Here is a 25663-nt window from a genome sequence, read left to right as displayed (position 1 = left end):
TGCAAGACACAGGCATTAAGGAGCCAGTAAACCTCATGCTCAGTCCTTCGAGTACATAATACCCCCAGTTAACATCTATCTTAACTAACAGAGATTACAGCAAAGAAACAAACAAACAAACAAACAAAGCAGCTGTGAGTTGAATTTCGGTCTTGTGTTTTGCTTGTACAGGTTTAAAGAATCCAGAGTATACTGCATATTTTTGTTTGTACATAATGGCTACATTACTGCATTCTTTTATTGCAATTGCAGTACATGGGAAAAGAAATAATAATATGCAAAGTGATGTGATATTGGAATAGTGTAATAATGCATGAAATGGATTCTGGAAGTTTCCCCTGAAAATAGGGGGAGAATTACAATATCTGGATAATAATGAATATCTAATCCATATTGAGTTTCTGGTAGTTCATAATTCTCTATTTCTTTTATTTACAATGCTATGTTTACAGTTATTACTTTAGCTTATTTATAGTGGGACCTGGGAATGAGGTGTGATGGCTCTGAAATCTTCCAGGGTTGTACTTTTCTTTTCATCGCTGCCAATTCCTCTTAAATTCAAAGCTTCTCTTACTTCCCTCAATAGCCTCTTTCAATGGAAGATTAAATACATTCTATCAAATCTCTAAGGTTCACAGAGGAGTGAGCAATGTGAAAAACAGATTCATAGCAGAAAGGAAAAGAATCAGCTCTTGAGTACCTATCAAATTGAGGTGCTCTGTCCCTCTGCTGTATAGGAAGAAATCACAATTGTTCTTACTGACATAATTTAAATACTTGGAATAGATAGCACATAAAAATGCCCTATCTCTTTGAAGGAGCTTTGCTATTTTCTGACCAAATACTACGACCCCCACATTCTTCACCCATATCACCATTCTTATGTCTCCCCTTTTCTTGGAACAGAATACCCCTCCAGCTCTCTAGGCTCAGGGACACATTGAATAGTTGTTAAAAGTTTTTGGATTTGTTTTTAATGTGATTTCACTGTTTCTACACTGGCACACGGGAACATTTTTTCTCCTGTCTTTGTGAAATGGTGTAATGATTGGGAGTTGAGGCATCCAAACTCTAATTCTATACCTACTGGTTGTATAATTAAAATTTAGAAGGGAACATCATGAGTTAATTCCCATTATTTCTTCCCTCATATCTTTTTGTTTAGCACTAAAAGGGGTAAATGCTAAAATATTTTAATTATATATTATAGTTTTCATTAGATTTTTCTTCCTAGCCTAGCATTTTCTAGTAAGTGTTCTGTATTTATTATCCATAACATTTCTTCCTAATTAATACACAGTTATACATAGACTGAAGTCCATGCAGAGCTTCCTTGGAATTATGATATACTAATCTAGACCAAAACAAAGTATTTGACTGAAGATTAAAGCAGTTTGTTTCAGGATATTGATTCTATAAAAACTACAGTAAGATTCTATTCCAAGTCTATCTTCAGTATATGAAAGGGCACTGGAAGTTTAGTTGCCATTCTGGTCTTCGTTCTCAACTGTCTTTTGAACTGGAGGGAATTTGGATCACACGAGTATTTCTAAGGGTGCAATGCTTAAACAATAGGATAGCAGGAAGTAGCCATGACTTCCTTTTATTGTGTCAAGTTAGGATCATTGAACTCTTTTATTAATTCTCTGATACCTGATGCCATTTGAGATCTTTTAAATTTAGAGATCTTTTGATGAAAGTGACTTTCTTTAAGCTTTTCCACTGGCATCACACTTCCACTGATAAAAAACAAGCTCCAGTTTTAATGGTGATCCACTGCATCCCCTCACCTCATACTTTTCTTTACATTGCAATAACTCAGGCACTTCCACTGACACCATATTGATCCATAGGTCCTTTGTGCACAGTGTGATGTCATTGAACTGTTCCAGATATTACTGCAAGTTTCCCACTCAACTTGCTCCTTCTAATGTTGTCCACCTTACAGGGTGTTGCTTTTGTAAGCTGGTGTTCTGTGTTAACATTGATGGTCTGATACAGTTCTGGGCCCTTCAATTTAAGAAAAATGTTGAGGTGCTTAAATGTGCCTAGAGAAGGGCAACAAGGCTGAGAAGGTGACTGGAGCACAGCCGTACGAGGAGTGGCTGAAGGTGCTGGGGTTGCTCAGCCTGGAGAAGAGGAGGCTCAGAGGAGACCTTATTTTCCTCTACAACTACCTGAAATGAGGTTGTAACCAGCTGGGGGTTGTTCTCTTCTCCCAGGCACCCAGTGACAGAACAAGAGGACACAGCCTTAAGCTGTGCCAGGGCAGCTTTGTGCTGGATGTTAGGAAGAAGTTCTTCACAGCAAGAGTGATTGGCTTTAGAATGGGCTGCCCAGGGGGGTGGTGGAGTCACCGTCCCTGGAGGTGTTTAAAAGGAGACTGGATGAGACAGTGCCATGGTTTAGTTAATTAGAAGGATTAGGTGATAGGCTGGACCTGATGATCTTGAAGGTCTTTTCCAACCTAGTTGATTCTGATATCTGTATGACTCTCTCCATGAGGAACTCAATATACCATTTCATTAGCTTTTCTTATTATTTGCAGTTATTTGCAAATACTCAGAGCAACTGTTTCACTGTAGCTTCAGTTTGTGGTAGTAAGACATTTTTACCCAGTGTTTGGAAAGCATACCTAAACATAAGGGCATGGATACTGTACTTAAAATTATTGCTTAGTTGAGATACTTACAATACAGATTATAAAATCTGAGTCTGTTTCCAGATAGCAGCAATTTGCAGCAGATTAAAATAACATGTTGAAAACATTACAGAGGAGCTGATTCTCTGCTATTTTGGGTTCTTTCTGTTTTGGAGTCTTTCCCAGCCAGTCTAACTTTCTTAATGTTTTGTCAACGAAGTGACACAATCTTGACATCAACTCCTTCAAAAAAACTTTAATCTGCATCATATTCCTTCCATGTCCTGTGCTCTGTGTGGTTTACAAGCCCTGGCAATAGTCTTTTCACTTCCCAATTTAAGCCATAGTTCTCATCAATATTTACCTCCTCAGGGTGCCCTTCTGTGCAACTGATTCACAGCAAGACATTAACAAGTGTTCTTGTCACCCATTCTGTCATGTTGGCCTTATATCAACTATTAAATATTGTCATTTTATAGTCAATGCAGAATAAATTCAATCTAAGTTTACCTTGCCCTCTGCTATCTCTCCTATGAGGACAGGCTATGAGAGGTGGGGCTCTGCAGCCTGTAGAAGAGAAGGCTTCAAAGAGACCTTATAGTGACAGGGCATTGTAGCCAGGTGGGGGTTAGCCTCTTCTCCCAGGTAACCAGCAATAGAACAAGGGGACACAGTCTCAAGTTGTGCCAGGGTAGGTATAGGCTGGATATTAGGAAGAAGTTCTTCACAGAGAGAGTGATTTCCCATTGGAATGGGCTGCCCAGGGAGGTGGTGGAGGCACCGTCCCTGGGGGTCTTCAAGAAAAGACTGGATGAGGCACTTGGTGCCATGGTCTAGTTGACTGGATAGGGCTGGGTGCTAGGTTGGACTGGATGATCTTGGAGGTCTCTTCCAGCCTGGTTGATTATATGATTCTATGATTCTTCCAGTATCTGAGGGGGGCCTGCAGGAGAGCTGGGGAGGGACTATTGACAAGGTCTTGTAATGACAGGATGAGGAGTGATGGGTTTAAACTGGCAGAAGGGAGCTTTAAAATAGATGTTAGGAAGAAGTTCTTCACAGTGAGGGTGGTGAGACACTGGCACAGGTTGCCCAGGGAGGTTGTGGATGCTCCCTCCCTGGAGGTAATCAAGGCCAGGCTGGATGAGGCTTTGAGCGACCTGCTCTAGTGGGAGGTGTCCCTGCCTGTGGCATGGGGGTTGGAACTATATGATCTTTGAGGTCCCTTCCAACCTAAACCATTCTATGATTCTATCTTGCTAACAGCAGTATTCTGAGTCTGTGGAGCAGCACCCACTCCCGGTGCAGCATGATGTTCATGATACTGATCAGCAGATGCAGCCCTCCTGTGCATCTGCTTCTGTTGCACTTAGCATTTCAGTACTTAGAAGTTATGAGATCTGCATGCACTCTTAAAGGAAAGTGAAGCTGGTGGTAAGGCCACACCTCAGTCCTCCTCCCTTTTAGGAGGATCAAAGGCAGCCTGAAGTTACTCTGATGGAGGAGAGGAAGGGGAGGCTAGAAAGCAGTAAAGCCCTGAATCCTAAGAGGGGAACAGCAAAGCAGCCAGTGTCCCAGGGGCAGGTAACAGGAAGAATTCCTGAGGTGCCTGTTGTGGAGAGCAGGAATTAATATGTGGCCGAGTCGGGAATTTGTCAAAAATAGTTATTTTTATTTTCCCAAAAACCTGCCCCCACAACTATATATGCAAAGATTAATTTAGTTTAATAAGCAGATTCAGTTGCATGAGAATTAACCTACAAGGATACCATCAATAATCTGACTATATTGGAAGTCAGAAGTTGGAAAAGGCCTCAGCTATTAATTAATAGCGGTTTCTTACTAAATTAAGCTAAGCCAAATAACTCACTCAGGCTGACTCGTGCGGTCTGTGTTCCTCCTTTCCAGCGGCTGCAGGTGAATGGTTAAGAGGTCGTTAAGGGTCGTTAGGCACACAAAGGTGTCAATAGGAAAGCAAATGCTTGAAGGTCTCTCTGCAGTCCAGGCACAGGGGAGTGAGCGAGCTCAGGCAGAGACATACGTCCAGGCACGGGCAAACTCCAAAGCAGGAACCCCAAAGGCGGGAAGACCCCCAATAGTTATAACCTTCGCTAGACAAAGGGCAGAGTTACCACACCTTAGGCGCGAAGGCGCACGGCCAATCCCAGCCTGGCTGCAGCGTGGGAACTCACGGGGCAGTCCTCCCCTTCACGGCTGCAGGGCAGGCGAGGGGGGAGGGAAACCAGGCGGCTTTTCCCCTTTCCCCCCGAAGTCTGAGCAGGAGAGGAATTTAGGGGTACAGGACTCCAGGACAGTGCCCCCGTCAGCAGTTTCACATAGCACAGGCTGTAAAGGAGCAGAGTAAGAAAACCCCAGAAACCCCCTGTGCAGAGAGACTGAGAATATGGTGAGGTTTTGTGATCCTGAGATCATTTTTTTTCAATACCAGAAGGATGAAAGTTTAAAATCCCATTGTAGCTGAATAGATACAGGGTTTCATGACACTCAATGTCCTCAGTGTGAAAACCTTTTCTTCTTCTTTTTTTTTTTTAATAGCAATTTCATTTCTTTTCCTAAGCCATTTCCAGAGCTGGTTGCTTTTTCCTGCTCACTATAAAACAAAAGCAAATAGTTTAGGCTAACTTCACATTCTAAGCCTTCTTTAGACAACATTTTTCCTCCCCAAAAATGTAAGTAACTTTTGAAGAGTCACTTCCACTGTGCTGCTGACAAGCATTGTAGTTAATCTGTATGTTAAGTGAAAAGTGATGGAAGTGTTTTGTTTTGTTTTGTTTTCTCTTGCCTAACATCTGGGTATTTTTCAGTTCATTCAGAGCCCAAACAGGCCTCAAATAGGACAAAAATCCTCTTTAGGCCTTTGAGGTAAGGTGGGCATTAATGTAAACTCTACTGTATGGTCAGGCTAAGCTGTGGACAGCAGCATCTATTGTGCTCCATCTGCTGGAGCAGACAGCTGTGAGGAGTTTCTTGCAAACTGATGTTCTTCAGTAATGATTTCTGCAGAAAAGCCTGCAGGAAATCTTTCAGTCAGTTTCCTATCAAGTCTCCTCATTTCCTGTGGAACTGTCACAGATGAGAGAATCGTAGAATCAGTCAGGGTTGGAAGCGACCACAAGGAGCAGCCAGTCCCAAACCCCCTGCCATGGGCAGGGACACCCTACCTGTGATGGTTTGGGGGTTACCCCGCCCCTCCCACACTTTGTATTTGCCCCAGCTAACTCAGACGGACCCTGGGAATATAGATGAAGCAATTTATTTACAGCTAGCAGAATTTACAAGCAGCTATTTACAATATATACAGTTATATACAATTATATACAGAAATATACAAAGGATAAACAATACAAAAGCACAACTCCCCTCCCAGAAACCTGAGTCCCCAGGAGGGGCTCTCAAACCACCCCAACACCTCCCCCCGGCCCTCTCAACCTTACCCCAGTTCTCAGGAAGAAGAGAGGTGCAGCCAAGAGGTTAGGGAGCAAGGTTAGTAGGAGCAGGGTTAATGAGATGTGACCAGGTCTAAGGCAAAAGCAAGAGTGAGAGACAAAATGGAGAAAGTTTTCTTCTTCTTCCCAGAGTTCTCAGCGAGACTGTGAGAGAAGTTGACATCAATTGTTTTCATTTCACTGCCCGTTATCTAGTTCTGTTACCAAAACATTCTAGCTTGCTTCAAACTAGCACACTACCCTAGCTCAGGCTGGCCACAGCCTCATCCAGCCTGGCCATAAACGCCTCCAGGGACAGGGCCTCAACCACCTCCCTGGGCAACCCATTCTGGGCTCTCACCACTCTCATGGTGAAAAACTTCCTCCTCACATCCAGACTGAACCTACTCACCTCCAGCTTCGCTCCATTCCCCCTAGTCCTGTAACTCCCTGAGCACCTAAAAAGTCCTTCCCCAGCTTTTTTGTAGGCCCCCTTTAGATAGTGGAAGGCCACAATAAGATGACCTTGGAGCCTCCTCTTTTCCAGACTGTACAGCCCCAACTCTTTCAGTCTGTCCTCACAGGAGAGGTGCTCCAGCCCAGATGTTGAGGTGCTGGAACATGTCCAGACAAGGGCGATAAAGCTGGTGAGGGGCCTGGAACATAAACCCTATGAGGAGAGGCTGAGGGAGCTGGGGGTGTTTAGCCTGGAGAAGAGGAGGCTCAGGGGTGACCTCACTGCTGTCTACAACTACCTGAAGGGAGGCTGTAGCCAGGTGGGGGTTGGTCTCTTCTCCCAGGCAACCAGGAATAGGATATTAGGAGGAAGTTGTTGGCAGAGAGAGTGATTGGCATTGGAATGGGCTGCCCAGGGAGGTGGTGGAGTCACCATCCTTGGAAGTGTTGAAGAAAAGCCTGGCTGAGGCACTCTGCCATGGTCTAGTTGACTGGATAGGGCTGGGTGCTAGGTTGAACTGGATGATCTTGGAGGTCCCTTCCAACCTCGTTGATTCTATGTTAGATTATTCTCTGCTTCTGGCAAGGTAAGATGATCTCAAGAATGTTGATTTTTCCGAGGAAAATCTAGCTGTGTTTCTCTAGCAAGCAGTTAGTGATATTTAGGGCACATTAAATAAAGTTTGTATTTCACTTACTTTTGATAAGTATGAAGCAAAGATTGGTCATTATTTATTACAAACGTCTGTAGTGATAGGACAAGAGGCAATGGCTTCAATCTAGAGAAGAGCAGGTTTAGACTGGATGTTAGGAACAGGTTCTGCACTGAGAGTGTGGTGGAACATTGCAACAGGTTGCCCAGGGAGGTGACTGGGGCTCCATCCCTGGAGATATTCGAAGTGAGGCTTGACAGGGCTCTGGGCAACATGATCTAGTTGAGGATGTCTCTTCTGACTGCAGTGGGGGTTGGACCTTTGAAGGTCCCTTCCAACCCAGTCCATTCTATGAGTCTATGATTTATTTGAGTAAAAGAATTAGAAGGTCTGCACTGACACCAGCAGCTATCATTATATCAATAATGGTTATTGGAATTCAGAGTGACTTATTGAAACACATGAAAATCCTGTACCAGAGGTTTGTGAGGTTTGGGGAACTGAAATGATAAGCTATGTTGCAGATTTCTCCTGCTGATAAGATGCTAGGACATTTTTAGCTTACTTTATTTATAAATCTATTTAAGTTAAATGCATTTTCTTGTTGAATTTGAATAATTCTGTGAGTAATTTTTGAAACTGCAACCAAGCATGCTTCATTATTGTGTACAAAATGATGCTAGTTACATGCTTCATCGGCATTACACCTGCATAATTTTGATGACATAATGTCTACATGACCAAACAGACTCCATCCATCTCTGTTACAGGTCATCACACTGCCACTAGGTTTTCTCAGTTCCTAATTTTAGTCTTAGTGTCAGAAGATAACTTCATTCCCCTTGTGAGAAAGCAACAATTTATTTAAGGTGATGATGAAATTGTCCCTACAACAGTAATTTTGTTTCCAATGACCATAAAGTCAATACATACTTGGCAGCTGCAGCTATCAAAGATCATTATACTTGCACTTCTTACTTACTTTAAAGCCATGCTATGTAATGTAGAAAGTTGGAAGCTTATTGGGAGTTGGGCTCTGGGAACTTCAAAGAATATATTTAATTATTTAATATAAATGTTGTTGACAATATGACCAAATCTGTTTGTTCTAAATTGTGAAAGTGAGCCAACTAGACACCATCCCACACTATCTCGTGGCTAAAGCAAACATTCTCCTGGGTGGGGAAGGATAGTTTCAGTGGCTAATCCATGTTTCTCTTTGTCATGAGGAAGGTGTAATGCCACAGGTGGTGTGGCTGTTTGAGCTTAGACATAAAAAACCAGAGAAATTTAGAAGTAGAAGCTCTGAGTAGTGAGGTGAACATTCTAGGCATAGGCCATATAATGGCAACAATGGATAAGTTAATATAATTTCATTGAGGTATCAAGAGCTTTATGTCTGGAAGCACAGCTTGTGCCTTCCCCTTGCTGCTTCTGCCACTTCAACTGTGCCCGCTGCTATCTTCCCCTGCTGCTGTTTTGGTTGCTGCTGCTTTTGATGCTTCGCTGATGCTTGACCCCTTCCCCATCTTCCTTAAGGTTGTTGTATTTCTCTAGTAGTTTATTTCTCCTTATACTGTTATATTTAAACTATAAGGAATACAGTTTCATTTTTCCCTGACTTTCAAAAAAAACCTGTGTTGTAGTGAGTTTATTCTACCGTGGGGAGGGATCCACCCTAGCCTGGGACAGGTGAGATACAGCCTGTGAGGCCACCATCAATCACACAGATCAGCCTCAATCACATGAAACAATTTGCAGGTTGTTCTGAAAGATTCAGTGAGTCTAGCACTGCAAACACTGTAGCAGCAGGCTACAGACTTCAAGGAGAACATTGGACCTATTTCAGAATGGATTGGAGATCGTGTTAGGCAGACCTACAGTCATGGAGAGACCAGGGGGGCAGAGATGACCTAATAGTCTCTGATCTTGCAAGAAAAATGAGGATGAAGGGAGCAGAAACATAGTTTAGATATACTCCATTTGTTCTTCTCTATATCATTCAGAAACAAAGGTTGCATTGGGTTTTTTTTTTGCATTTCTTTTCGTAGCAACCTGCCCCCTAGAAGGCTTTGACTGTGCATCTAAGGTGTGTTTCATTTTAACACTCTTATTCCTGAGTTTAATTGTAGTTTTCCTGACAAGCATTTTTCTTTCCTATCAGAGTTGTGTTTGTTTTTAACCACATGCAAATTCCACGTTTGGATTGTCCATATGTTAAGCCTGTAAGACAAGCTATGCTTGGCAGTGGAAAAGGCTTTGCTAAGTAATGTGTCTGGTCTGTGGCACTGCTCAAGGAGGGCCAGAGGAGAGACAATAAAGATGAGAACAATGTGAGCAATCAGAGACTTAAAAATATAACTACAAAGAAAAGTCAAGGAAATTGGAGCAGGCTATTGAAAGGAGTAAAAATAATAACCTTGAAATATGCAAAAGGTTAGTAGCAATCAGGAAGACAACAATCTTTTCTTTGTGTGCACTGTAGGCAGCAAAGGTGTAATAGACTTAAATTGTAGGAGAGGAGGTTTAGGCTGGATATCAGGAGCAGACTTCTTATAATAAAACTGAATCGCTGGAAGCGATTGCCTGGGGAGATGATGGAATTTCTTTCATTGGAAGCCTTTTAGAATAGGTTGAACAAACATTTCTCAGATACCATGTAGCTGCAGTAGCTTCTCTCCCTTCAGCTCTGCCTTTCTTATTGTTGTGATTCCTCTCTAGCTCCTCCTTCTGCATAATCTCTGAAAAATGTCTATTTCTGTTGTTTGACCACCCTCATTGTCTTCACTGCACTATTGATTGGTTTTCTGATACTGAATATTTCTGACCCTTCACTTTGGCTGTCATCTTCATTGATTTACATCCTCAGTTTTCTTGCAAGATCAGAGACTATTAGGTCATCTCTGACCCTTGGTCTCTCCATGACTGTAGGTCTGCCTAACACGATCTCCAATCCATTCTGAAATAGCTTCAGAGTTCTCCTTGAAGTCTGTCTTCATGATGTAATTTTTTTTGTCTTAATTAGTGCATTACCATGTTTACAACTGTTCAAATTCCATGCATGCTACACTGCTAGTTCTCAGAGAAATGTAGTTAGATGATACATCTAATGCTGAAGAGAGGAATCTATATTAGATCACATTTTGTGTTTTTCTGTATTACCTAGAGATCATGCTAAATTTGCTGTCCACTGCCTCAAGAACTCCATTATCTTGTGCTACACTTTGACCTTGGTAGCTTACTGCATTCTCTGCCTACTCCCTCAGTCCTGTTTGTCACTTTATTTTAAACCCTGCCTTCAAATCTATTTATTTTTATCTTTTTTTTTTTCTTTTTGAAAAGAACTGATTCACCTTGGGTATCCTTTTGTGATACTGTGTGTGAGGGATGTTATATCATCTGCAAAATTCACATTTGAAAGCTGTTCCATCAAAGAAAAACATGTACCTGAAAGCAGCATTGTTTGGTTTGCAATAATTCAATAATTCCTTCCTCATGTCATGAATTGGTTTGCGTAAAATAATTTCTCATTCAGTGCTCATATGCAAAAGTGTAGCTCTGCTCACTTAAATGTAAGGTTTTTTGTTGCTTCTCTTTAAATTTATACCTAACAATGTCTGAATATTCTGAGCATGTGACTCAAAACACCTGATCTAGTTGCTCATGCATACTGGTCACAGCTGTGATGTGTTATGTGTGGTATATGCTAACTCTATTCAACATAAAGCATAGAGTTAGTCAATTCCTTGCACAGAATCAACTTAACAATATTTGAAGATTTCTAAGTAATACTTTTCTCCTTTGGCATATGGGAAATCTAAAAATAATCTGAGAAATGCTGCTTGCAATAAGCCACATAATTTTTGTTTCACATAGACCAATTTTTGTGTGCATGCTTTTGTTACTAAAATACACATAAACAACTCAAAACCTGAGGAGCACTGGAACAGACTGTCCAGAGAAATGGTGGAGTCTCCTTCTCTAGAGGTCTTCAAAACCCACCTGGACACATTCCTGTCTGATCTGCCCTAAATGGACCTGCTTTGCAGGAGGGTTGGATCTCTGGAGGTTCCTTGCAACCCCTATCATTCTTTGGTTCTGTGATATTTTGACAGAATCAGTAAGTTAAAGATTTTTTAGAAGCTCTATCTTAGTTCTTTAATATATCTTGTCTCTAAAATTAGAGAAAACCACATTTTTTATCTCTACATCCTCTTGTTTGCTTGCTTAGTTCTATCGAGTCCATTTGCCCTTATGGGGATCTGGATGCTTATAAGGCCAGGCTGGATGTGGCTCTGAGAAACCTGATCTAGTGTGAGGTGTCCCTGCCTATGGCAGGGGGGTTGGTACTAGATGATTCCTGAGGTCCCTTCCAGCCTGGACAGTTAGTTCTATGATTCTAAATAGACATTATGAGTACCTTAAGCATGTTGTATAGGATATCTGTATGTGGAGGTTGATGTCATAATATTTCATACTAACAAGAGAGTAAAGCCTCTACCTGTTAGTTGATGAGTTATAGGGTCTCTGAATTCACTATTAGTCATGAAAAACAGATTTTATTCAGGTCTTTTGATAAAAACCTGTCTTTCCACTTCACAAAATTTATTTGGCACATGTACTGCATAATAAGATGACTGCAGAAATTGTTTGTATAGAAATATATGATTTGTGTTGAGCAAAATTGCCAACAAATTTCATGCTCAATTGGAACAATTAGCAGGAATTTTGGCTGACTAGCTAAATGTAGGTGTTGCAGCGGTACTGGCAAGCTGTGAATAGAAAATGTTAAATTACACAGAGTTGCAGATTGAAAGTATCAAAATAAATATTCTGATTGTTTTCAAGCAGAAGCGCTCAGATACGTCTGTAAATGAATAGTGACACTGGACATGTCCTATGCTCATTAAAATGAATGAATACAATTTCCCAGCTTCTTGTTCCATAAAGATTGATACAAAACTCAGTGAATGCAAAAGAACAACTATATATATATAAATATAAACTTCTAGGATTGTTTTTGACCATGGCTTGCTTACAGGAATCTTGCCTTTGGACAGCAAATCTGTGACAATGTGACTTCTAGAGTTGTTTGAACGTTGCAAGACATTGGAAATAATTAGGTAATCGGGATAATAAAAACAGCACATAGATTGGTTTGGGGTTTTTCTTTGTTTGGTGGGGTTTTGGTGTTGTGGTTTTTTTTGTTGGTTGATTTTTTTTTTTGTTTTGTTTTTGTGTTTGACTGTGCCTTTCTGTACACCTGGTTTGTACATGTCACTCTCTGACAGAACAACTCAGCCTTCCTTCATAGGAGAGATGTTCCTGTCCTCTTACAATTTTTGTGGCCCTCCTCTGTACCTTTTCTGGCATATCAAGCTACATCGGGGAAATTTAGGCTCGAGGTGAGGAGAAAGTTCTTCACTGAGAGAATCATTGGCTACTGGAATGGGCTGCCCAGGGAGGTGGTGGAGTCGCCATCCCTGGGGCTGTTCAAGGCAAGATTGGACGTGGCACTTGGTGCCATGGTCTAGCCTTGAGCTCTGTGGTAAAGGGTTGGACTTGATGATCTATGAGGTCTCTTCCAACCTTGATGGTACTGTGATAACCTTGTCTTTCATGTGCTGAGGAAGAAGAGCTCAGGTTTTCCCCTTTGCATACTGTGAGAGGCAGCTCCCACTTTTACACTGGTTGTTTAGAAAAGTGTGGTGGTAGTCACAGGCAGATTGTTTGCTGTGAGGAACACAGTTTCAAAGAGGCTGTGAAGAGGCGGGGTGTGTAAATTTACAGAGCATGGATTCCATTCACTGTCTTTAGCAAAGTAGAGGTAGAAACATTGCCTAAGGTGTTAGTCTCAGCTATAATCCCTAGAATCAGTTATACAGAAAATACCATACTATTGGAATTTTAAGAATGAATGGGCTCAATGTGATCTTAGGGCCCAATGGTATGAATCTTAAATGGTCTTGAAGGAACCTTCTCCTTGTACAATTGCTCTTGAAAAGAAGCTGGTGAGGGGCCTTGAGCACAAGCCCTACAAGGAGAGGCTGAGGGAGCTGGGATTGTTTAGCCTGGAGAAGAGGAGGCTCAGGGGTGACCTTATTGCTGTCTACAACTAACTGAAGGGTGGTTGTGGCCAGGAGGAGGTTGCTCTCTTCTCTCAGGTGGCCAGCACCAGAACGAGAGGACACAGCCTCAAGCTACGCCAGGGGAGATTTAGGCTGGAGGTGAGGAGAAAGTTCTTCACTGAGAGAGTCATTGGCTGCTGGAATGGGCTGCCCGGGGAGGTGGTGGAGTCGCCATCCCTGGAGCTGTTCAAAGCAGGATTGGACGTGGCACTTGGTGCCATGGTCTAGCCTTGAGCTCTGTGGTAAAGGGTTGGACTTGATGATCTGTGAGGTCTCTTCCAACCTTGGTGATACTGTGATTGTGAATGGTAAACTGCAGTAAAGTAGAAGCTGCAGTAAAGTAGAAGTTACAAAGACAGTTAGGCCATGCAGAAATTGGGAAGGTCTATAAGTTTGTATCAGGGCCACATCTGCAACAGGGACTCCTTTAAAAATTAAACTGTATTTGTGATATGTGATCACTTCCAGTTATAAATGCAGTGTGCTTTACAAACCTATTAGAGCTTCTTGCAAATCTATTACAGCTTCCTATAACAAAGGTTGTAAAATATTATTGTTCATTAGTGTGAAGCAGTAAAGTTTTCAACAGATAGGCTTGAAATAAAATTTTCCTTATTTCACCTTTGGTATATATTCATGTTATGGGGATTTTATTAAAAGTAGAATTTTGCCTTTTCAACTGCTATTCTTTGTGCTGTATCCTTGCAAGATGACCCTTTTCTTATCTTTATTATTCAGCTCTCAGTGAGAAACTGGCAAGTTTAAAGAGACACTTTCTGCTAAATTCTTGTCTTTACTTCTAAAAAGATGTATTACTATTGAGCCAGCTGCAGTTGAATAAATAAAGTTATTCTGTCCTACCAATAACTTAATGGTTGTGAAAGGAAAAAAAACTCCTGGGCTTTTGGAAAATTAGGCAGGTCACTTAATATTGAGAAAACTTCCAAATTACCAAAACCAGAAGGGATCAAATGTAACCTTTTGGACACACTTAAATATCAGCTCATACGCAGGAAAGAAAAGCATTATCCAGTCACAGGAACGTGATTTGTGTGTTTTGTGTTGCAAAACACAAGTGAAGGATGCTCTTTAAGATCACCACTAAATATGCTAGCAGGTATTGACATTACTTTGGCAATGAGATCCAGTGATATCATTTTCTTCTAGGCATATGGATGCCATAAAGGGCATGTTTAATTTTTTAATATTTTTTTTTTAGAAGGGCATTTGAAAATCATATCTGTAAATGCAGTCAGCTAAACATCACAGAGTGAATCTGCACTAGCATCTCAAAAACCTACTTTCATGTACTTCTCTGTTGTACTTTCAGGATGTGATGGTTTGGGTGTTCCCTGCCCCACTGCACTTTAGAAATCACCCAGACTAGACTCAGATGGCTCTAGAAATATGAATGAAGTGTATTATTTACAGCTAGCACAATATACAAGCAGAGAGTTACAGTACATGCATTTATATACAGAAATATACAAGGTAAAAGGTAATACAGAAACACAACTCCCCTCCCAGAAATATGAATCCCCAGGAGGGGCTCTCAACTGCCCCTTCACCTCCCCCCTACCCCTCTCAACCTTACCCCAGTCCCAAGGAAGAATGGAGGTTCAGCCAGGGGGTTAGGAAGCAAAGTGGATTAGTCCAAAATGGAGGGTGAGGTTAGAGAGATGCAGCTCAGCCAGCAGCCCAAGTGAGAGTGGTTATCTAATGTTTTTATTTCTTGTTCCTATATATCTCAGCAAGCCTGTAAGGGAAGAAGACATCAGCATTGTTTTCCTTTCACAGCCTGTAATCTAGTTCTTCTCACCAAAACATTCTAGCCTGCTTCAAACTAGCACACAGAGCTTAATCATGAAAGTAGAGTTGCATTCTTCCATCACTCACTGAACTCAAGATGCCCAACAATAGGACAAGGGGCAATGGGTGGAAGTTGAGGCATAGAAAGTGCCATGGAAACATGAGGAACATTTTTTTCCCTGTGAGGGTGACAGAACACTGGAACAGGCTGCCCAGGAAAGTTGCAGAGTCTTCCTCTGTGGAGATATTGAAGATCCATCTGTATACACTCCCATGTGATCTGCTCTAGGCAATCCTCCTCTGGCTGGGAGGTTGGACTGCATGAGCTTTTGAGGTCCCTTTCAGCCCCTGATATTCTGTGATTCTGTGAAGAAGAGTTGTACCAGGTTCAAATCCAGTACAATATGCATCTATTGGAGCAGTGTTAAATATGGCCTAATGAAATTTTATGCTTACTCTGGTGAGGTTATTGTGGAATAGTGGTTTGCATGTGTGGTTGAATGCAGAGTAACTGCAAAAAATGTCTGTTTTTAAAACTGAAAAGTCTGGGTTTTTTTCCCCAGTGTTAATTAAGTGGTGGTAGTAGTACTGCAGTCAGAATATATCATTTCCTTCTCCTATTCTAGCAGGAAACTTCCATGGGCAGCACCCAGTGAAATGAGTGCAAAGCACAGTGGGCTTGTTCTCTATCACCTGTTTATGACCAGTTTGCCACTATTTTGCAAAATAAATAGATTTTAAATAGGCTTCTCTAACATAGATGTCTATGTGACTTCCTGATGTGAAGATGCAACAGCTCGAGGTGAAAAGGGAGCAATGAGAGAACAAGATGGGGCACACAAACTGTGGAAGCCTCAAGGAAAGAAAAACTTTATGTGGGGATGTACAAGAAGATGCTTTGATACTTTGGGAGCAGCAATTATATATCTATAAAAATGTGAAAAATACACATCCATAAAGTGGCACAAAACTACTTCTATGCCTCCCTTTATGTGACCTCTTCACTGACTAATATGTTGCTAAAACTTGTATGCAACCCAAGTCATATTTTCCAAAGCCTAGACATAGCACTACAATTTGGATATGCACTACATATAGCTGTTGCTATTCACAACAACAAGTGGCATAAACCCCAGGGCACTTAGTGTAGGAATGTGTGATGTCATGCTTTGTTTGTGTGATGTGCATTTTGACTTGCATTAGTGTGGGAAAGGGCAAAGTCAGAGAAACATCTCTAGGATTTGAGGTAAGTAGTAGGAAAGTTTATGGAAGTCTGCAGACCAAGTAATATTTCGGCAGCATTACTGACCTAATTCTAAGTAACTTACATCTCCTGTAGTACTTGGAAATGGTTTTGTTCAAAAAAGGTCCAATGTGCCAGATGAGATAGTTTGATGACAGACCTTTAGGCAGAGTTTTAGGTGTGCCATCGTAGCCACTGAGTATCTTGAAGATAAGGTCTGAAACCTTGAATTTGTATTCTTTAGAAAGCCAGCACAGAAAGCAAAGGCTGTGTCTGATGTTTTTACACTAATCTCTGCAGTAGCCTTTGCTACTTTGCTACTCAGGTATACTCTATTACTCTGTTTCAAGATAGTTTTTCAAAGGGCTTAAAATGTCCAGGTATATCATAGAACTGTGGTTGCCCTGAGGTGAAAATAGTACAGTCAATTCATTATCTTGCAGACTGCGAGGCAACAGCTTTAAATTAACCAGGAAAGACAGAAGTCATTATTGAGAAATGCTGATTTAATGAAAACTAGGACTGAATTAGAAATTTAAAAGCTCTTCTATACAATGAGTTCTATTGATCACTGTTGGATACATCTGTGTAATTGTGGGGTCTTCTAAATACTTTCCCTTGCTTACCTCTGCCTTGCCTGTTTTTAACCCTAACCAGCTTGTCTTTATTAGTATGCAGATCTTCTCCATGCACCGTTCTGCTTCAGCACAATGATCACTAAGATAATAACACGGTAAGCACTTCTGACAGACAAATGCATCTATTTGTTAGCTGAGTACTTCCAGCACCAAAGGCCTCAGCTTCTCATCATCTGTTTAAGAGACTTTACATTAATGGGAGCAAGGAACTGATCTTTGTTAGGAAAGTTCATGTTAAGCTGAGATTCAGTATTTTTACTTACTGAATTTGAATTAAGCAGTAAACATAATCTGTAGAAAAAAATAATTCATTATGTACAATAAAATCATAGGTAATTTGAGTTGGAAGGAACTTCTTGTAGTTGTCTGCCAGTCAAAGAGACTGAGGATGAGCCAGACTACTGAACAAAGTCAAGCTACCTTTGAGCAGCTTGCTTAGGACCCTGTCCCATCAAGTTTTGTGTATTTCTAAGCATGGCAGCTCTGCAAACTTGTTGGCTTGCCCCGTTCAAAGGTTTCACTGCCCTCATCATGAAAAATCTTTTCCTAATTTCAATAGAATTCTTGCAGCTGCGTTCTGCCTCCCATTGCCTTGTTACTGTGCAAAAAGCATGGCATAATCAGCAAAAACTGAACAAATCCTTTACTACTTACACAAGCCCTGTGAAGAGGAGGCTCAGGGGTGACCTTATTGCTGTCTACAGCTTCCTGAAGAGAGGCTGTAGCCAGGTGGGGGTTGGACTCTTTGCCCAGGCAACCAGCAATAGAACAAGGGGACACAGTCTCAAGTTGTGCTGGGGGAGGTATAGGCTGGATGTTAGGAGGAAGTTCTTCCCAGAGAGAGTGATTGGCATTGGAATGGGCTGCCCAGGGAGGTGGAGGAGTCACCATTCCTGGAGGTGTTGAAGAAAAGCCTGGATGAGGCACTTAGTTCCATGGTCTAGTTGACTGGCTAGGGCTGGGTGCTAGGTTGGAGTGGATGATCAACCTGGTTGATCCTATGATTCTACTTGTACTGTCAGGCTTTTTTTCTAACTCCTAGGACACCTACAGTTATTTTGTTTACAAAGGCGCTACAGGAGACTGTTCTGAGAGCTTTACTAAAGTCAAAGTTTATACTATCCACTGCTCTCTTGCCCTGAGCCATCAGTGAAAGTAACCAGGTTGGTGAGGCAATCTTCATCTTTCACAGATCTGTGCTGGCTATTCCTAATCACCGGATGGTGGTAATTCTTCATAGTCTTCCCAAAGATGGTGGGAAGCAGTCTGGCTGACCAGTCTGGATTTCCCTAGCTCATGTTAGTATTATTTTGCTTACCAGTTAGTCCAGCCAACTATAACTCTTTTCCCTAATGTGCTTGCTTTTTCATTTTCTCTAATTTTGGTTTTCTAGCTTCAGGAAATAGGCTGGTAATTCTTCTTAATCATAATAAGTTTTCACTTGATATTGCCTCCGTTATGGATGGGGTAAGTTTAACTGACTAATACAAAAATTCTGTGCCTCATCATAAAGCTGTCTTTTGCTTCCAGCAATTTACTGACACGTGGCAGTCCTTGAGTGTCTAGATCATATATTTTAGGTCAACCAGGTGTGCTTTCAAGTTGACCCATACAACCATCTGAAAAAAACATGAACTGTATCTTATTACTGTCTTTGATTATCAAGGTACTGGCTCTGATTGTCAGCCTGGGCATGTTAGACTGCTAAGTTATATGAATGAAAGTGTCAATGTGTTAAAACTATGCTCTAGTTGCCTTCACAGTAGATGTGGTCATGTAGCTTGATCCATGTTGAGTAGCATCCTTCCAATGTGTCTTCTGATTAGTTTTAGCAGTCACGTAGCATTTGTTCTTGTGTAACTGGCATTGCTTCTTTTTCTGCTCTTCTGACAGATGAGTGATATGTAATGACAATCATTGCTGCCTATTAATTTGTAGCTGTGAATAATATAGTTATAGAATGACAGAATAGTTTGGGCTGAAAGGGACCTTAAAGACCATTTAGTTCCAACTTCCCTGCCATCACCTTCCACTGGACCAGGTGGCTCATGTAATGCATGTCCTCATCTTTCAAACAAATTCATATGCAGTAATGACCTTCTGGAAGAAGTCTATCTGACTTCAAAGGAAGTAGATAGCTGCAGTTAACCCATCACTTTTATAGTTGGTTGGACTATGATTGAATTTACAAACAGAATTGGTTGGGTGAGTATTTTGTCTCTACCTTGGAAGGAAACTTGTGAGTATAGGATATAAAGTAGCTTTACAAATAGAATCAACCAGGGTTGGAAGGGCCCACAAGGATCATCTAGTTCCAACTCCCCTGCCATGGGCAGGGACACCTCCCACTAGATCAGGCTATACAGAGCCTCATCCAGCCTCACCTTAAACACCTCCAGGGATGGGGTTTCCACTACGTCCCTGGGCGACCTGTTCCAGGGTCTCACCACCCTTATGCTGAACAATGTCTTCTTAAGCTTCAGTCTGAATCTACCCATTTCTAGCTTTGTTCCATTCACCCCAGTCTTATCACTACCTGACATCCTCAAAAGTCCCTCCTCAGCTTTCTTGTGGGCCCCCTTAAGGTACTGAAAGGCCAGAATAAGATGACCTCGAAGTCTTCTCCTCTGCAGACTGAATAGCCCCAACTCCCTCAGTCTCTTCTCATAGAGGAGGTGCTCCAGCCCTCTGGTCATCCTCATGGCTCTTTTCTGGTCACTTTCCAGCACATCCATATTTTAAGTAGATAAATACTTGACAATGTAAAAGTAATTCCTTGTTTAAGCCACAAATGGAGAACCACTCCTCTGTATATGGTCTGATGTTACTTCTGCAGACCACTGATCTACTTGTATAGTGATTTAAATCTACAATGAACATGATAATGGATTTATTAAATGTTAGTATTGGTACTTTTTTCCTCAGTTGGAAGTTTCATTGAAGGCAATGTATTAATTATGAGGAACAGGGTGAATCTTCTAAAATTTGTATTCGGAAATTTGCTCTCACTAATTTCATGCAATCTTAAGCAGCTTGAAGTCAATGTGACACAAGAATTCGTACTGAACTGTCTCATCTCTAACAAATGACAGTAATTAGCCATATTTCAAGCAAAGTATAATATATCTCAGATAAGAAAGTTCATATTTCATACAGTGCCCATTACCCGAGATGCAAGGCCAAGTGAACTCTCACGTTACACTCCTTTATAAGCTCTTCTGTGAGAGGGTGTGATGTTAAAGCCATATTTGTAAAGTTTTAAGAAAGGAAACTTTTGAAAATTGATGGCCTTAGTGAACAGGCAGTATTGGTATTAACTTTGATACAGACAAAGGGGATAGTCACAGGCATTAAAGAAGGTCTGTACATCCTGCTTGTGTTTTCTGACCCATCATTGTTATGGAAGGGCAGTTTAGTTCACCTCTTGTCCTTTTCACAGTGACTCAGACAGTACCAGCTTTGTCTTTGTTTTATTTTTTAAGATCTTCACTATTTAAAACAAATTTCATACTTATAGAGACATCACTGCCCCTGTAATATGGAGGCCTTGGAAATGATTTATGCAATGAGAATGAGGCTTCCCACATTGAGTGGAGATCCAAATCTTTCGCTTTCATGATTACATTGGTCTGAGGTTCGATATCAATCAGCTACTGCTGATTAATACCACAAGGTATTTTGTCCTGGTCTCTAAAAACAGTGAATACATTGAGTAGCTGGTAAATAAAATTGATTTCCTTTACCTAGCACAAATAAAGGGTGGAAAGTCATGAAATGATGAGCAATGGAGTGAGTAAAAGTGGTGATCTAAGTAAAATCCTGCACGTTGCAGCAGCTGCAATAAGTGAGGTATCTATAAAACTATTGCAAAGCAACAGAAGGGGGGACATAAATCTACCTACTCTATGCAAAGCACTCCTGTGTGATAACAAAACCTGCATAGCACAGGTGAGTAAGAAAGATGGTGCATTTTGGAAGGGAGATGGTGGTAAGATGGCTGTGGAGCAGCTGTTATGATGCTGGGAGCATGCACACAAATGAGTAGTACTACAGTTGCAGTATGCTGCTACCAAGACCCATCAGCTTGAAAAAACTGGACAGACACCAGTCTATTCTGCTCTCTGTGGGACTGAGCATCTTCTCTGCTGTTAAGACATGATGTAGGCTTATTCACGGGAAGACTGTACTATTTCCCATATGAGAGTATAACTCTCAGTATCTACTGTTGTGTTCAACTTCTAGAAAGTTGAGATTAAAAAGCAGAATTAATACATGCCTGGTTATGTTCAGTACCTCTTACTGAAAATAGTCAATCTTTCTTAGCATTTTTCCATGTGTTTCTTTAACAGCTGTTTGCTAGGAATTTCACTCTTGCGTAGGATAAAGTGGGGGAGAACATAAATACTTACAGCATTCTGAAATCCTTTAATCTGAATTCCTGATAAGACTTTGTTGGTGATTCTGAGAAGAAAACCCAAGTAACTTCTTAAAAAGAAAAAAAAGATCTTTTTAATCTGTTTACATGAAGATAATCTATAGACCTTTTTCTAGGATTAAAGGTTTCCTGTAAAAATGAATACATATTTTCTTCCTAAATTGCAATACCATTTAAACAGAGATTGTATTTGAAAAGCTACTTTTCAAGACTCTAGTGCACGTACTGCTGAAGTATTTATTCATGTGGCAGATTCAGAAAACAGTACAAATGTGTTATATGGTTTAAACACAGACCAGAATTAAAGGGATTTTAAAGGAATGAGGTATTCTTGGTATTGGAACAAATATTCCTGTTGTATGAGTACTACCTGGAGCGTTCTGTTCAGTTGTTCACCTGTTCAAAGAAAATTAACCCTTTTGCACTTCACATTTCCTTCCTTTATAATGTGATGGTGAGTTATTACTATACTAAGTGGACAGCCCAAAATGTTTTTTAAATGCTGGCAAGGCCCCAGTTTACCTTATTTTTATGTGTCACAATTAACAAAACGAGGCTCTTCCAGTATCGTCTAAGAATCATTGCTATAATCTAAGTGCTATTTATGGTGTATGGAGTCAGGCTCCCTGCTGTGTGAATGTCCTCTTGCTGATTTCTGGTCCTGCATTATTTAAGTAGCAAACTCTGTACAATGCCAATGAGAACTGTTGAGGGAAAGCAAATATTGTAGTATTTCAGTAGCCTTGTAGGTCTTTGAAACAACCTATTAATAAATGATGTTTATTTCCATCTCTACATATAAAAAATACTTCCCATATATTAATTTTCTATCCAGTTTACACACAGGAAAACTGACACAAAAAAATGGGAAGCAAGTCTACATTGGTTTTGCTGTCTAATGACCTATTCATAAATGACAGTATTTATTTTGGCCCTCACTATCTTCAGTATAGAATCATAGAATCAACCAGGTTGGAAGAGACCTCCAAGATCATCCACTCCAACCTAGCACCCAGCCCCATCCAGTCAACTAGACCATGGAATTGAGTGCCTCATCCAATCTTTTCTTGAACACCTCCAGGATCCAGGACTCCACCACCTCCCTGGGCAGCCCATTCCAATGGGAAATCACTCTCTCTGGGAAGAACCTCCTCCTAAGATCCAGCCTATACTTCCCCTGGCACAACTTGAGACTGTGTCCCCTTGTTCTGTTGCTGGTTGTCTGGGAGAAGAGACCAACCCCCACCTGGCTACAACGTCCCTTCAGGTAGTTGTAGATAGCAATGAGGTCACCCCTGAACCTCTTCTTCTCCAGGCTAAACATCCCCAGCTCCTTCAGCCTCTCCTCATAGGGTTTGTGTTCCAGGCCCTTCACCAGCCTTGCTGTCCTTCTCTGGACACGTTCCAGCACCTCAACAACGGGTTTCAGTGTAACAGAAGCCATAAAGTACAATCACCGAAATGCTAAGGTTGGAAAATATCCTCAGGATCACAAAGTGCAACCTTACTCTACAAGGTTCACCTTAAACCATATCCCCAAAGAACACATCCAAATGGCTTCTAGTCACCATCTAGGATTGGTGACTCAACCACCTCCTTGGGCAGCCCATTCCAATGCCTGACCACTCTTTCTGGGAAAAAAAAAAAAATCCTAATATCTATTCTAAACCTACTCACTTGCAGCTTGAGGCCATTCCCTCTTGATCTATCACTAATTACCTGTGAGAAGAGGCCAGCACCAATCTCTCCACAGCACCCTTTCACGTAGCTGTAGGCAGTGATGAGGTCTCCCCTCAGCCTCTTCTCTTGCAAACTAACCATCTCCAGCTCTTTCAGTTGCTCTTAGTCAGATTTATTCTCTCAGCCCTTCCCCAGCTTTGTTGCCCTCCTCTGCACTCTCTCTGGCACCTCACCATCCTTCTTGTAATGAGGTGTCCAAAACTGGAGGCAGCAATTGCTGCAGCTTCTTCTAAAAATACAAACCTTGTCTAGAAGCTATTGAGAAATTTTGTCAAATTCAAAACACCACCTGAAGTCTGGGTGTAAATTCCTCCCAAAAGATTTTGCTGTTGTAATGCTCTTTGCTGTCTGTAGCAATCCATTTTTAGATGCCTGACTCAACTGTATCCAGAGCTATGTGTGGAGCAGAGCCAACAGGGAATACTGCAAAGGGACTCCTCTTCAAAAGTACCTGAAACAGACTGCAGGAAACTTCTGTTGTCAGGATTCACATCTCAGTAGGGCCTCCTGGGGTTAGGTGCTCACGCTTCTGCTTTCAGAAACAGAGCATATTTATACTTGGTACTGGAGTTCAGCCCTCAAATGGTCTGAAAATAAGAGGTGGGTGTTACAGTCCATCATAACCCATCAGTCAAAGAATCATTTCTGTGATCTGAATGTGAGGCTGTGGGCTCTTCTTGTCTTTTACTGCCATAGCTGTGAATTAGCTATTGTAGAAAATAGAATCATAGAATCAACCAGGTTGCAAGAGACCTCCAAGATCATCCAGTCCAACCTATCACCCAGCCCTAACCAATCAACTAGACCATGGCACTAAGTGCCTCATCCAGTCTTTTCTTGAAGACCCCCAGGGAGAGGGGTTCTTGGTCTCACAAGCTTGGTGGGAAGATGAACTTTGGCCTAGACTACTGTCCTGGGACACAGAAGATATTGAGTATAGATTTAATAATCCACGCATCAGGTGATGTCCAAGACTTTAATCCCATTGTACTGATGCAGTGTGTAGTTTGTGAATTGCTCTTTGAGGGAGAATCAAACTTTGTCTCACTCCCTAGTAACATATTAATAACAGGTTCCAAATGTGTCCTTTGACCTGGCCTAAATCAATCCTGATTTTTTTTCATTGTTGTATAGGAAATCTCAGCAAAGGAATGTTTACCTTTGTGCTCCTGCCTGTGCTTATGCAAGATATAAATGTCAAAGCCATTAACTCTGTTTAGACTGCATGTGTGATTGTTTCTCTGTATATGAACAGGGATTTATCTCATTTTGGACTTAGGTAGCAGTGAAATAGGATGGTTTTTGTGGTTGGTTGGGGATTTTTTGTTTGTTTGGAGTTTTTTTTTTTTGGGGGGGGGGATTGTGGTGTTTGTTTTCTTGGTTGGTTTGAGTTTTTTGAGAGTGGGGGCTAGACTGAAGGGAAGCATGGGGCACATCTTCAGTCTAGTCACAGCTGACCCTTTTGGATCTGGATCTACAGTCTTCCAGTGATTAATACCTTCACTTGTTCTTATGGAACTATTTAAAGCAATTCATTGAGCTGGGATAAATTTAAGAGCCATTACAGTTTGTTTAGACTTCATCTAGAAAGTGATCTCCAAGTCTTGTAAAATAGTTTTATTAGTACTTGTAGATTTAATAGCCTTTTAAAAGTTGTTGAGTAAATTGAATTCTTCACATTCCATAACATGTTTCCCGGACTGAAAATTGTTCTGAAGCTCTTCTCTGAGTGTGATGCAATTCTCCATATATATGTTTTGGTGTGTTTTCCATATTTGGGCTATGACTGGAGCCAAAGGATGAAATTTAAGAGTTCATCATAAGCTTGTGATCAGGTTGCTTGTTAATGCATCCTTCTTGGTAAGGCTCTGGTGAAAAATGACAACAACTTTGCAAATGCTGTATAAAAGCATCACTGCACTCATCTATTATTGTTTCCTAGTTTCCCCTTAAGGATAAATTACATCCTGTGTCTGGCTAGAGCTTTGTATCCAACTTTACTGTGCTGCATACATCTTCCTTAAAGTTCTTGTGCTACATATTGTCTATCAATGGTAAATAACAATTTCTTACAGATCAATCTGAAAGCTTTATTAGAAAAACTTTTATTACCACGTAGCAATTAATAGATTGTACAGAATCAAACATCAGTTGTTGCAGGATGCCAATAGGAACACTAGTTGATACTTCATCATTAGTCCAGTTTATTGGAAGCTGCCTGTATTTTAATGTATATGCTTACTTGGATCAGTCAATTGTGGTGTTGGTCTGAAAATAAGATCTGATCATTCTTTTTCAATGGGAATGCCTTGCAACTTTTCTGCTCCGATCCCCTGCCATAGGCAGAGACACCTCCCACTAGAATAGGTTGCTCAAGACCTCATCCAACCTAGCCTTGAACACTTTCAGGGAGGGAGCTGCCACAGCCTCCCTGGGCAACCTGTGCCAGTGTCTCACCACCCTCACTGGAAAGA

The 25663-nt window shown here is 41.2% G+C and overlaps 1 protein-coding gene across 9 annotated transcripts in view; it reads left to right on the top strand.

Moving 5' to 3' along the window:
- The window catches only part of ATRNL1 (attractin like 1), a 624604-nt gene that overhangs the window by 463527 nt on the left and 135414 nt on the right, over positions 1–25663 (top strand). The window lies entirely within an intron of this gene.

Source organism: Pogoniulus pusillus, chromosome 6, assembly GCF_015220805.1.
Source record: "Pogoniulus pusillus isolate bPogPus1 chromosome 6, bPogPus1.pri, whole genome shotgun sequence".
Taxonomy (NCBI): domain Eukaryota; kingdom Metazoa; phylum Chordata; class Aves; order Piciformes; family Lybiidae; genus Pogoniulus; species Pogoniulus pusillus.
Note: the sequence above shows the minus strand (reverse complement) of the source record. Positions and strands in the feature narration are given on the sequence as shown.